The sequence below is a fragment of the Schistocerca piceifrons genome, chromosome 9 (assembly GCF_021461385.2).
Source record: "Schistocerca piceifrons isolate TAMUIC-IGC-003096 chromosome 9, iqSchPice1.1, whole genome shotgun sequence".
Classification (NCBI taxonomy): domain Eukaryota; kingdom Metazoa; phylum Arthropoda; class Insecta; order Orthoptera; family Acrididae; genus Schistocerca; species Schistocerca piceifrons.
The window spans coordinates 112,184,132-112,197,044 of NC_060146.1; positions in this window are offsets into that span (position 1 = coordinate 112,184,132).

Genomic DNA, 12,913 nt, shown 5'->3' on the forward strand with positions numbered 1-12,913 from the left:
ATTTTTAATGTGAATTTCAGACCACAATGCCATTATACCTTCTTCACCTGGCGTAGCCAGAAGAGAATAGAATCTGCCTCTCCCTATCAAAAAACGTTGGCAAAAGTTGGAATCGAACCGAGACCAACATCATATGAAACTATCATCAGTCCAACAGACCACCAAACCCTCTGCTCTACGACTCATTTCTGTATCATAACACCGTTGCGGCACACAAGATGAGAATTCTGACACACAGGCTCCCTGAAGTGGTTTGCAGGATGTTCAGTACATTCATTTACTTGGTTGACCGAATCGCCATGAACTAGCTGCCTTGGCTACCCAGTGCATACATTCGACTATTTTGTAATCACCGAAATAAAATAACGTAACTGCCACCTACACAGAACTGCCAACAGTGTAGGATGCAGAAATTTAAATAGGAAGTGTTCCTTTCCACTTCAGCTACTCTATTGCGCTATTTGTTTGTTGAAAACGCCGTGCAGTGCAAAATAAAAGCTGTAACTGTCTGTGTCTCAGAAGTCTACATCCGGCCATATGCATTGTCTCACAACACTGTGGAATGCGGAAGTTCTTGAGGTGCTGTAGCTACAGTTCAGCTGGTAGTGTAACGGTAAGTGTACTGCACTGTCGACGAAACGTCGCGAGTTCAAATACATTTTTAAAAACGCAATTCTGCTGTCTGATGAAGTTATCAATCTAATGGAACTTTGAACATAATTTCCTTCACTTCTCAACCCAAAATAGTCGCATGTGGAAAAAGAGCCAGCTACTGCGACATTTTTTTCTTTTCAGGTTTAATAGAAGGCCAGGCAGCAGATGCATCTCGAAACTTTTGTATTATGTATGGGGAGAGCACATCGTGCCAAAATACGTCAGAAAAGTATTTTCTACATTAGCTGTCGTGTGGTAGTGACATATTATTCTTCTTCAAACCTTGTTTGACAGCATTAACTCAGAACAAGTTTTTAACATGCATGTAATCAATAAATTGCATGTGCATTGTCAGACTGTTATAGATAACATCAGACAATTCGCATACATCGTTGATGATTAATTTCTCTCTCTTGTTTACTATTTTTCAAACAACACTAAAAGAAACCCTACGATAATTGTGCACTGTATTATAAGAAATGAAATAAAACTACCCACGATAACGTTACAACGAATGTCTGTTTTAATAAAGGTAACTAGGTTTAGGGACTGCAGCGTAGTTACTAATAATACTCAGAAATGATTGTACACAAGCGTGCCTCTATCGAACCGAATTAGTAAAATACTACTCACTTAGATTTAGATCGGGTCAGTGTTTAATTGGTATGCTGTGTCATACTCGAGAGGTATGCAAATGTAGCATTTCATAAATAAAATTACGTATTCCTAGAAACCCAAAATCTGCTTCTCAGCAACGGAAAAAGGCATTACCAGTTGTGCATCATTGTAGATTTTCACCATTGCACTATGAACCGAAAGTATTTTCTTGCGTTTTCTTTATCGATGTTTGATCTGACTGCTTGTAGCTCTTTCACAGAAGAGATAAAAACGTCAGATCTAGCGAGACTGTAACCGCGACCCAGAACAGGCACTCTTTACATGTCTGCATATTACCACAGAGCTAGCGAATAAGTGTGTATCCACGATTCCTATTACGAGGCCAATAGTGACTAGAACTCGTGAATCGCTATTTAAAGGACAATATTAGTTGCGATTTCCACGTGCAACGAGTTTCCTGGGCTGAAAACGGTAAATTTACAATCTTTTGTTACACCTCAAGCGATAACAACTCAGATTATTCAATGGAACTGACAGGAAAAATCAAGTGAACTTTGAGGCTTAATTCCATGCACACCAGGAAGTAACTCGTCGATCACAGAGTTGCCAAATATACCTTGCCTTGTTGCCAAATCTCAGTTACAGAACCAGCAGGAAGAAGACGAACCGATGTGTTTCTACAGAGGGCTGGGAAGTGACCATAACTGGCACTCAAAGACGCGGCTGGCACGGCCTGGAATACGTAATGCGTCTGATTCACATTTCTGTAACTAGGTTTAGGGACTTCAGCGTAGTTACTAATAATACTCAGTAATGATTGTGAACCAAGCATCATGAACAGTAACTCTCATTGTTGTTTTTATATTTCTTTCGTAAGTTAACTCAAAACTAAGAAACTCATTCATGGACGTTTTCGTGCCTGGCCGATAGTCGAGCACAACATTTGCTTGTTTTCAGGTCCACACATTAATTAATGGAGAAGTGAACGCTGTTCAAAAGTGATATTTAAAATGAAATGATAATTAAATGGACACCCCAGCTGCAAACAGGCGTCGATGTACTTCATTGGGGACATGTTGAAAATGTGTGCACCAGCCGGGATCTCCTACTTACATGTCAGACGCTCTATCCATCTGAGCCACCGCGGGCACAGAGGATAGTGTGGCTGCAGGGACTTATCCCTTGCACGCTCCCCGCGAGCGCATGAAGTACACAACGCCTGTTTGCAGCTAGGGTGTCCATTTAATTATCATTTCATTTCTAGCAAAGCTGCATGGTCATCCACGGTAACTGTTCTCTCGGGAACAGATACTACTGTCATATTAGTTAAAATATGGCTTCCCGGCCATTGACCTTCTTGTGCGAACGCACACGCTATGCCCGAACTCGTACGGGACTTGGTAGATTAATCTGCCACGAGTAATGAGTATGATGGGCAAACATCTATTAGGCGCACTACGAATGTAGTGGTGTGGACATGTTGGGAATGTGGATCTCGCGGGGAGCGTGCAAGGGTTAAGTCCCTGCAGACACACTATCCTCTGTGCCCGCGGTGGCTCAGATGGATAGAGCGTCTGCCATTTATGCAGGAGATCCCGTATTCGAGTCCTGGTCGGGGCACACATTTTCAACATGTACCCAATGAAGTACATCAACGCCTGTTTGCAGCTAGGGTGTCCATTTAATTATCATTTTATTTCTAGCAAAGCTGCATGGTCATCCACGGCAACTGTTCTTTCGGGAACAGATACTACCGTCATATATAGTTAGATATTTAAAATATTTAATTGGATTGAAGCCGAAAAAATTGCCCATATTTAAAGCTACCCAGAGAAAAAGTAAGTTGCTAGAGCCACTGTTACCAAATGTCTGCAGAGTTCCTAATTGCTAATGAGGAAATTTATCATAGATGCCCTATAGTAATCAAGAGGTTCATTTCCTTTATACTTATCACCCTGGCATGTGAGTCTTAAGTGAAGTACAATATTGAAACACTTATCATTGACACTCGATTCGAATTTCTTCAGAGTCGCTTGTATTATGAAGCAGTTTGGCGGTCAGAAATCGAGATCTATGAATGTTGACACAACTTTCTGTGTCGAGCTACCAAGAGGACTTGATGTGTAAAAGTTTTCTTCCAATTTCGTTACAGATTTTTTTTCTGGAAATTCGCAGCTCCATAAAATAAATCAGAAAAAAAGCTTGCACACGCTGATCCCTGCCACGGTTAGAACTGACGACTCATTTAGCCGTTGCGACACGAGATACGGGCGGGGGCACGGGGCTACGGACACACTGCTGCCAGCACGCCACTCTCATCATGGTATTAGTCGCTCAGCCTTATAACGAATCGTGAACGATTACAGAAGTTGTCACTTACGTGAAGAATAGTATTTCTTTAGCCAAAAAAATGAATTTGCTGTGTCAGTGTCTAGGGGTTATATAGCAAGAGGCATTCGGGTGGAAAGGGAATATCAAGTGAATTTAGCGAGTCAGTTCAGTACCATACGTGGAAGTGATTGCACTGTCACAGTGTCGCCAAATTTTTCTGACTATGTTGCTAATTCTCAGTTGTGCTAGGAACAGCTCTGTAGCGGAATGCGAGGAGAATCCCGTGCTCGTGTCATTGGCGGATATGGAGAAGAGGCGCGTTTTTTCCCACCAGTTGTGTCAAGCATTCAGGTGTATAAACTTCCATCACGATTACAGTTTCCCACAAAATATATACGAATAAAACACTTACCCTGTTACTTTGTGACAAAAGATTATTTCAGTACAATAAAATGTCTTTGGAAATCAACTTTTTCCACCTATCACGAAAAGTAAGATAACAAACACTTTGCACCTTGAAATCAGTTGCATCTATGTGCAGTCTTGTGATCATACTAGTAGCGTTTCATGAATTGCACGCGAATGTAGAAAAATGTTGGTGGGAATGGAAGCTATAAGAAACACAGTAACTAATTAGTCTGTGCCACGTAATAATCAATACATTTGAAAATTCAGAAGAGAAGGAACTAAAAATTATGCCCATTAAGACAGTAACTAAAGTGCAGATGCGGGCACTGTGCAGATCTGCGCTTTTGCATCTTCAGATCTATACGAATAATATATACTAACCAGCGTATACATTGATCTTTCTTAGTTTTCTAATGATGAACTGCATCCACACCCATGAGTCTGATTGTTTCTTTGTATCCTTCCATCTACTATCTTTGTGTATTATTGCTCGGTGTTCAAAAACCAAAATGTTATGCCTGCTTCCACGAGGTATTAGAACGAGGTCGCAACAAGGCTAACAAAGTATTATCAACATACATTGAGACGCCAATTTGTCTGTCGTCATGGTGTTAAGTCGACAGAAATAGTTGGATATTATTGCCTGCATCACCGGCATCCCATTGTTGTCTTCTCTTACTGAGATTTTCATATTACCCTGAACACAAGACGCCGAGATAAATGTGTTTATTCTCCGTGACGAAACATCCCACATTCCATTCATCCTGATCCACTCTTCACGTGCATCGGCAGCAATGAGCGATAGGAAAGATATTGTGAGACGAATAACATTGAAAATGGTAGTAATAACAAATCAGTAATCAAGGATTTTTACTGCAGTACAGACGATTAACTAAATAACCAAGAAAGGCTGAGTGTTTAATCGGCCCACTGCATAGGTGTTCTTACCACTTCGTTACTGAATTCTGTTCTGGTTGTTCGCAGAGAGAAAAGAAAGAATCCTGTAGCCATACATATAGCTAGTTCAACGAGATATTACCTATCAACTATCCTTGCTTTACATCACGAGACGAACATGGCATCACCGAGCTAATATTTGAAATACATTTCTGTTTTCTCTCTCTTTCTCTCTTTTTCTTTTTATTTTTATTTTAATTTTTTGAGAAAAGCATCAAGAAGCGCGAGTAATAAGCAAGCAGGCATATAATCTATTTACAGTTAGTTTCATCGGGTTATATAATGGAAACATACACCTTTTAAGTGTATTATTGCGTAATTACAATTGTTGATAGTCTATTCGTGAGCTTGCGCACATTCAGTGGGGTGAAACCTATCACAGAAGCAAGCAAAACACAAATATTTCTTGCACCACGCGCAACACACAAACGAAACCTCGCTGCACTGACATATTTTCTGATATATTGCTCGGAAAACATATCTGATTTATGTTGCTAAATACAGTTCTACCAGATATCAATGTGGATGCATACCAAGTGTATAAAAGTATATCTTGAAATACACAGAAAGGCACAAAGTGGTAGTCGACTGAAACATAGCCATGAATAAGATTGTAGCTGGGGTCGACAGCATCGTCGTCTCCCAGCTTGACAACTAGAACGGTGACAGTGCTCGGTCGGTTACTTACGTTTACTGATATCAAAACTATACCATGAAAACACAAAAACGTTAATAACCTGAAGATCATTAACTTTGGAACCCGTAGTAAAGTAAAGCAGTCATCAGTCGGAAGATTGGTTTGAACACCACAGTGCTTTAATAGGCACGGTCCTGTTGGACGTAGTATGCCATTGCTTTCCTCCGACCTTTGAGTTGACTTGCCTAGACAGTTAATAGGGGAACCTAATGTTTAACGTGGCTTTCGGACCACAGTGCAACTCGGCATTTTTCACATCAACAAACACTGCCCAAAGGGAAATAAGTGTAAAACGGGAGATGAAATTCGTGGGACTGACCAGGGATTGAAGCCGAGACCTTCGTAGTCGTAGTCTTGCTATTTATCACTTTTCCGCCATGTAGCCACCTCTGTAGCCTCTGCTTGGCATTAAAATTAAGGATCTCTTGTTTGTGCCTGCGTTGGCACTTGCGCGTCCCTGCACCAAAATAAAGAGAACTGAATTCAATGTAGTGCCTTCAAGTTGGCATAAACAGAAAAGGAGAAAAATTAAACAACATAAATGGTCTCTCTTTGATGCCTCAACCTTCATTGCCATTATGCGTCTTATGAAAAAAAACGTACACTGGAAGCTCATGTTGTTTATTTAAATGATTACAAAATCAGGTAAAACGAACAGTGAGGTTTGCAGTAAAAGCACATCACTGTTGTCAGTATGATGTTGCCTGTAATCATAAAGGGCCCGTTTGATCAGGCGTATTGTACACAGAATTGGAAGAGAGAGCACTACTAAATTCTACAATTCGTATGCGTTGCATACACAGAAATTACTGTTACAGTTTACTTATGGAGCCCAGTGGGTTAATTGCGTATTTTCCGGTGAGAAAGATCACTGGCAAATAGTCTTCGCTACATTAGGTTACTTAAACTGATGTCATTCTGAGCTAGAATTTATGGTCAGCGATTAAGTGCAAGGTCAATGGGTCGGATGCGGGTTTTGCAACTGTGAAATACTTTCCCACATTACAGAAGCGAATATTAAATTTGAGCTAATGTTGCGAAAATTTTGAACTTGGATAGCTTAGAATGAAAATCTTTCTGTTTATTGCAAAGGAAAACAATTTACTTTCTAAAACATTCTCTGCCATACACAACTTGAAACAGGTCACGTCGACCAAATCATATGGAAGAACTGACAGCGACATATATCGGAAGGCAGTAAGATCCACTGACTTTTGGTTTGGCAGTATTCGACAGCCATTTCTAGGCGCAAGTAAATGAAAGACAGCGCGTTTTTGTTATCAAGTGACGTCTTCATCATTTACTTCAGTTTTAATGTAATCTATTTGTTATTGCTGATGTTTCATATTAACATGAAAAGAATTCCGTAGACAGGGAAAGAAACTCAATTACTTCAGTTTTAATGTAATCTACGTGTTACTGCTGATGTTTGATATTAACATGAAAAGAATTCCGTAGACAGGGAAAGAAACTGTTCTTGGGCAACTACTTCTATAATGACCAAAAGGCATTAAATGATGTTCAATCACATGTGTTCCAGCAGCGGTACGAAGAAAATGATAATAATAATGATGGTAATAATCGAATTATCCGGTAACTTCACACTTCAAAGTGGATTTTCTCTAACTAAAAAATTTGCTGAATTAGTGAAAATTTCAAAATGCTTCACATCGAGGCTTTACATCCTGATGACATGAGAATAGTATAATCTCCTTGTCAGAAGCTTGCTTCTACTAAACCATTTAATAGACTCGCATATTTTCCACTGTGACTGATGTTGTAAGCTAAGCATATGATCCGTTACAGCACATTCCTGGGACTGGGAAATGTGGCCAAAATGGTCTGGTGGAACGCACTATCACAGGTGCAATGCGTGGGTTCAGGCATTTACTTTTAAAGGGCACAAACAGATTTACTTTACCTCTGGTAACCTAAGGAAAAAGACGTTATAATTCAGAATACGCATTAAGCATCACGTTCCTTCATTACCAATTGGGCAGAGCCAATTTATACTGGGAAATGACATAGGAGGAAGTCATGGTAAATAGAAATACTGTCGCCAATAAACTCACTTATATTTAAAAATTTTATTTTATTTTATGAACCGACAGCCATTTAAAGGAACAGGGCTCTTATTTTACTTTTACTTGTCTCACTCCCTTCCCAACCGCTGCTTCCCTTTCATGCCCCTCGACTCTTATAACTGCCATCTGGTTTCTGTGCAACTTGTAAATAGCCTTTCGCTGCCTGTATTTTATCCCTGCCACCTTCAGAATTTGAAAGAGAGTATTCCAGTCAACATTGTCAAAAGCTTTTTCTAAGTCTACAAATGCTAGAAACGTAGGTTTGCCTTTCCTTAATCTATTTTCTAAGATAAGTGGTAGAGTCAGTATTGCCTCACGTGATCCAACATTTCTGCGGAATCCAAATCGATCTTCCCTGAGGTTGGCTTCTACCAGTTTTTCCATTCGTCTGTAAAGAATTCGTGTTAGTATTTTGTAGCCGTGACTTATTAAACTGATACTTCGGTTATTTTTATATCTGTCAACACCTACTTTCTTTGGGATTGGAATTATTTAATTATTCTTGAAGTCTGAGGGTATTTCGCCTGTCTCATACATCTTGCTCACCAGATGGTAGAGCTGTTTAAGGGCTGGCTCCCCCAAGGCTATCAGTATTTCTAATGGAATGTTGCCTACTCCCGGGGCCTTGTTTCGCCTCAGGTCTTTCAGTGCTCTGTCAAACTCTTCACGCAGTATCATACCTCCCATTCCAACTTCATCTACATCCTCTTCCATTTCCATAATATTGTCCTCAAGCACATCGCCCTTGTATAGACCCTCTATATACTCCTTCCACCTTTCTGCTTTCCCTTCTTTGCTTAGAACTGAGTTTCCATCTGAGCTCTTGATATTCATGGAAAAGTGGTTCTCTTTTCTCCAAAGGCCTCTCGAATTTTCCTGTAGGCAGTATCTATCTTACCACTAGTGATATATGCCTCTACATCGTTACATTTGTCCTCTAGCCATCCCTGCTTAGGCATTTTGCACTTTCTGTCGATCTCATTTTGGAGATGTTTGTATTCCTTTATGCCTGCTTCATTTACTGCATTTTTGTGTTTTCTCCTTTTATGAATGAAATTCAATATCTCTTCTGTTACTCAAGGATTTCTATTAGCCCTCGTCTTTTTTACCTACTTGATCCTCTGCTGCCTTCACTATTTCATCTCACAAAGCTACCCATTCTTCTTCTACTGTATTTCTTTCCACAATTCTTGTCAGTTTTTCCCTAATGCTCTCCCTGAAACTCTCTACATCGTCTGGTTCTGTCAGTTTATCCAGTCCCATCCCCTTAAATTCCCACCATTTTGCAGTTTCTTCAGTTTTCATCTACAGTTCATAACCAATAGATTGTCGTCAGACTCCACATCTGCCCCTGGAAATGTCTTACAATTTAAAACCTGGCTCCTAAATCTCTGTCTTACCATTATATAATTGATCTGAGACCTTCCAGTATCTCCAGGCTTCTTTAATGTATACAACCTTCTTTCATGATTCTTGAACCAAGTGTTAGCTATGATTAAGTTATGCTCTGTGCAAAATTCTACCAGGCGGCTTCCTCTTTCATTTCTTACCCCCATTCCATATTCACCTACTACGTTTCCTTCTCTTCCTTTTGCTACTACCGAATTCCAGTCACCCATTACTATTAAATTTTCGTCTCCCTTCACTATCTCAATAATTTCTCTTATCTCGTCATACATTTCATCAATCTCTTCGTCATCTTGTGGAGCTAGATGGCATATAAACTTGTACTAATGTGCCAGGCATGGGCTTTGTGTCTATTTTGGCTACAATAATGCATTCACTATGCTGTTTGTAGTATCTTAACCATGCTCCTATCTTTCTACTCATTATTAAACCTACTCCTGCATTACCCCTACAACTTTGTATTTATAACCCTGTATTCACGTGACCAGAAGTCTTGTTCCACCTGCCACCGAACTTCACTATTTCCCACTATATCTAACTTTAACCTATCCATTTCCCTTTTTAAATTTTCTGTCCTACCTGCCCTATTAAGGGATCTGACATTCCATGCTCTGATCCGTAGAATGCGTTTTGTTTCTCCTGATAACGACGTCCTCCTGGGTAGTCCTCCGCCCAGAGAGCTGAGTGGGGCACTATTTTACCTCTGGAATATTTTACCCAAGAGGACATAATCATCATTTAAAGCTGCATGCCCTCAGGAATAATTACGGCTGTAGTTTCCTCTTGCTTCCAGCCATTCGCAGTACCAGCATAGCAAGACTGTTTTGGTTAATGTTACAAGGCCAGATTAGTCAATCATCCAGACTGTTACCCCTGCAACTACTGAAAAGCTGCTGCCCCTTTTCAGGAACCACACATTTGTCTGACCTCTCAACAGATATCCTTCCACTGTGGTTGCACCTACGGTACGGCTATCTGTTTTGCTGAGGCACACAAGCCTCCTCACCAATTGTCAGGTCCATGGTTCAAGAGGGGTTGGTGGGGGGTGGGGGGTCGGGGGGGGGGGCATTGTGAGATTATTAGTCTTCAATATTAACAACAACCTTTTGAAGTTTTTAGCATTATCCTTAGTTGTTAAAGTAATCTTTAATGTGAAATATTTTCTTAATGAGCTATTCAGTTGCTGTTCGAGAACAACCAGATACCTGGAAGTTTCATGAGTATACTAACAACTGATGAAGGAACGAAAATACTTGAAGCTGTGTCATGTAAGGTTATACACGACAAATTTGCTTTTCTGCAACACTAAAAACATTTTGTGGATCCGTGTTCCAAATGTTCAGATAATTTACAGAGTTAGTGACGAACAAATATTTCTTTGATTTTGATATAAATTGTTTGAAAGATTTACATTTTGCATACCTGCAAACCACTGTGAAGTGCATGGAAGAGGAAACCTTAAGCCGTAACACATCTTAGGGTTTTCTAAAATTCCGATTACACCTGGGGCATGAGAAATATTACTATTTAAATATCTCTGAGCATTCTGTACTTAGTTTAATCTTGTCTTCACCGTTTCTGTGGGAGTGATACACAGAGAGCTGAACATTGTCTCTATAGATTCTTCACATAATACTGTTTCCGGAAATATCACAGCTCAGTTTCTCAGTAAATATGACATCTATCTTCAAGAATCTGCCAATCCAGATTTTTTAACATTTTTGTGGCATGCTGCTTTGAGTCAAAATCCTGTGACAATTTATACCGCCCTTATCTGTATACATTCAGGATCCCCTTTTAGCCTTATTTTGTACCTGAGCAATATTACAGGATGGGTCATGTGAGAGTTTTGTGAGAAATCTCTTTTATAGACATATTGCATCTTTCACCAATATTCTATCAGTGAACAGAAGTCTGCCAAATGCTTTACCTATGACAGAACCCATGTGATCATTCAATTTCATACCCTTAGAAATTGTTACACCCTGGTGTTTGCATAAGATCACTGCTTCCAGCTCTGACTCACTGATGTTGTGGTCATAGAATATCACTTTTTTGGTTTGTTTGGTGAAATGCACAATTTTACAGTTCCGAACACTGAAAACAAGTTGCCAATCTCAACACCACTTTGAGCTCTGATTATCTAGCTCTACATATAAGGGCAACATATAAAAAATCTACATATTATAAAAAAATATGTAGACAGAAAAATGATTTGAATAAACTTAAACTTCGTCAAGTACAGATTGAATCGGTGTGTGTGTGAAACAAGGTTTCAACAATTGGTTTAATTGTCAACTCCCATGCAATAACTGTGCATGTTCTGAAGCTCCAGTCAAACAAAATAAAAGATTTGGAACTACTCACCCACTTTTTTGTAGTGGTTTACCTGCTGTTAGTTCTTTGTTGTTTGTTTTGTGTTAGTTTTATTTTTATTTTTTCCCCCACAAAATGGAAGCAGAACAACATCAAAGCTTTGTCTATGGTGTGACTACCATCAAACAAGAGTCAGTAAGTAATGTTAATATGAGCTATTATGTTTTTGTTTTTTTGTTTTTTAGGATTGTAGCAGTATCTCAAAAATAAAACCAAATATAGGGAAACAAATGAGCCTTTTTTAAAATGGGTTATTGTCCAGCACAATCACACAAAATTTCAAATGGAAATTACTGGTTTCTGCAATCATTGACCAAGTTCAGATCTTTTGTTACCCAATTGTTTTCACTGCTGTGAGCCACTTTCAGTGGATCTTGCTTTTCTGGAAATTTAGTACAAGTTTGGCAGGTTTTGTGTATTGTTATTTTTGTGTCTAAAACTGTAGTAAGTGCATCAATCTTTGAAGTGATATCTCACTTTAAAGTGCATTACTTATGACTCAGATTCAACTATTTGGCATGTTGTACATTTATGGGCTGTCAGCTTGTAATATTTTTTGTCTTATGATGCTTTCTTATTTAGAGAATCTATTTACTTTATTTTTTGCAGCATCCCTGCAATCATATTTTGTATGATTGCAACAACAAATCAGCAGACTGGTTCTCCCTGTCAACACATTTCTTTTTTTTATTATTTCACATCCCCGGAAATCTTTGACATGTAGAAGTGTCAGAGTTACTCAGATGTTCTGGTTACATCTGGAACAAGACAGTACACAAAATAAACAGTTTTTTTTTTTTTAAGAAGGTGTATAATAATTTAAGAAGTGGTAGTAATAATCAAAACAAGAAAACAGATCCTATAAAGGAGCTTGTGGAATCACATACTTTCTTAGATCTCAATTCTTGTTTACAGGAGGGGCCCAGTGTTATTACTAACCACAACAGTGTGTCCCTTTGTTCTCCAGGATTAGGAATCACACACCTTTGAAACTAAATCCATTATTTCTTCAGTTGCTGCCATAATTGAAAGTATGTATGATTGAGGTGTGGGGTACCATGAGAGTGGGGCCTTCCCAACCAAACCAGTGGTGGTCCTGAAATGTCAGTGCTAGATGTTCTACCGCACTGCTGCGAGAATGTGCTGGTGTGCCATTGTGCATCAACCTTATCTGTAGTCTTCACTGACACAACTCGTCCTTGATCAGTATTAATGAGAAAATACTGATAATGAGCACCATTTAATCTCTGTGGCCCTATTAATCTTTGCCCAAAAACACCTGTCTTTTTGTTGTTTGAGAAACAGTGCTTATCCTGTCTTAGTGCAGGTGGATGAGTTTTTCATCAGCCCCCACATGCTCATATTGGAAGTTTATGACACA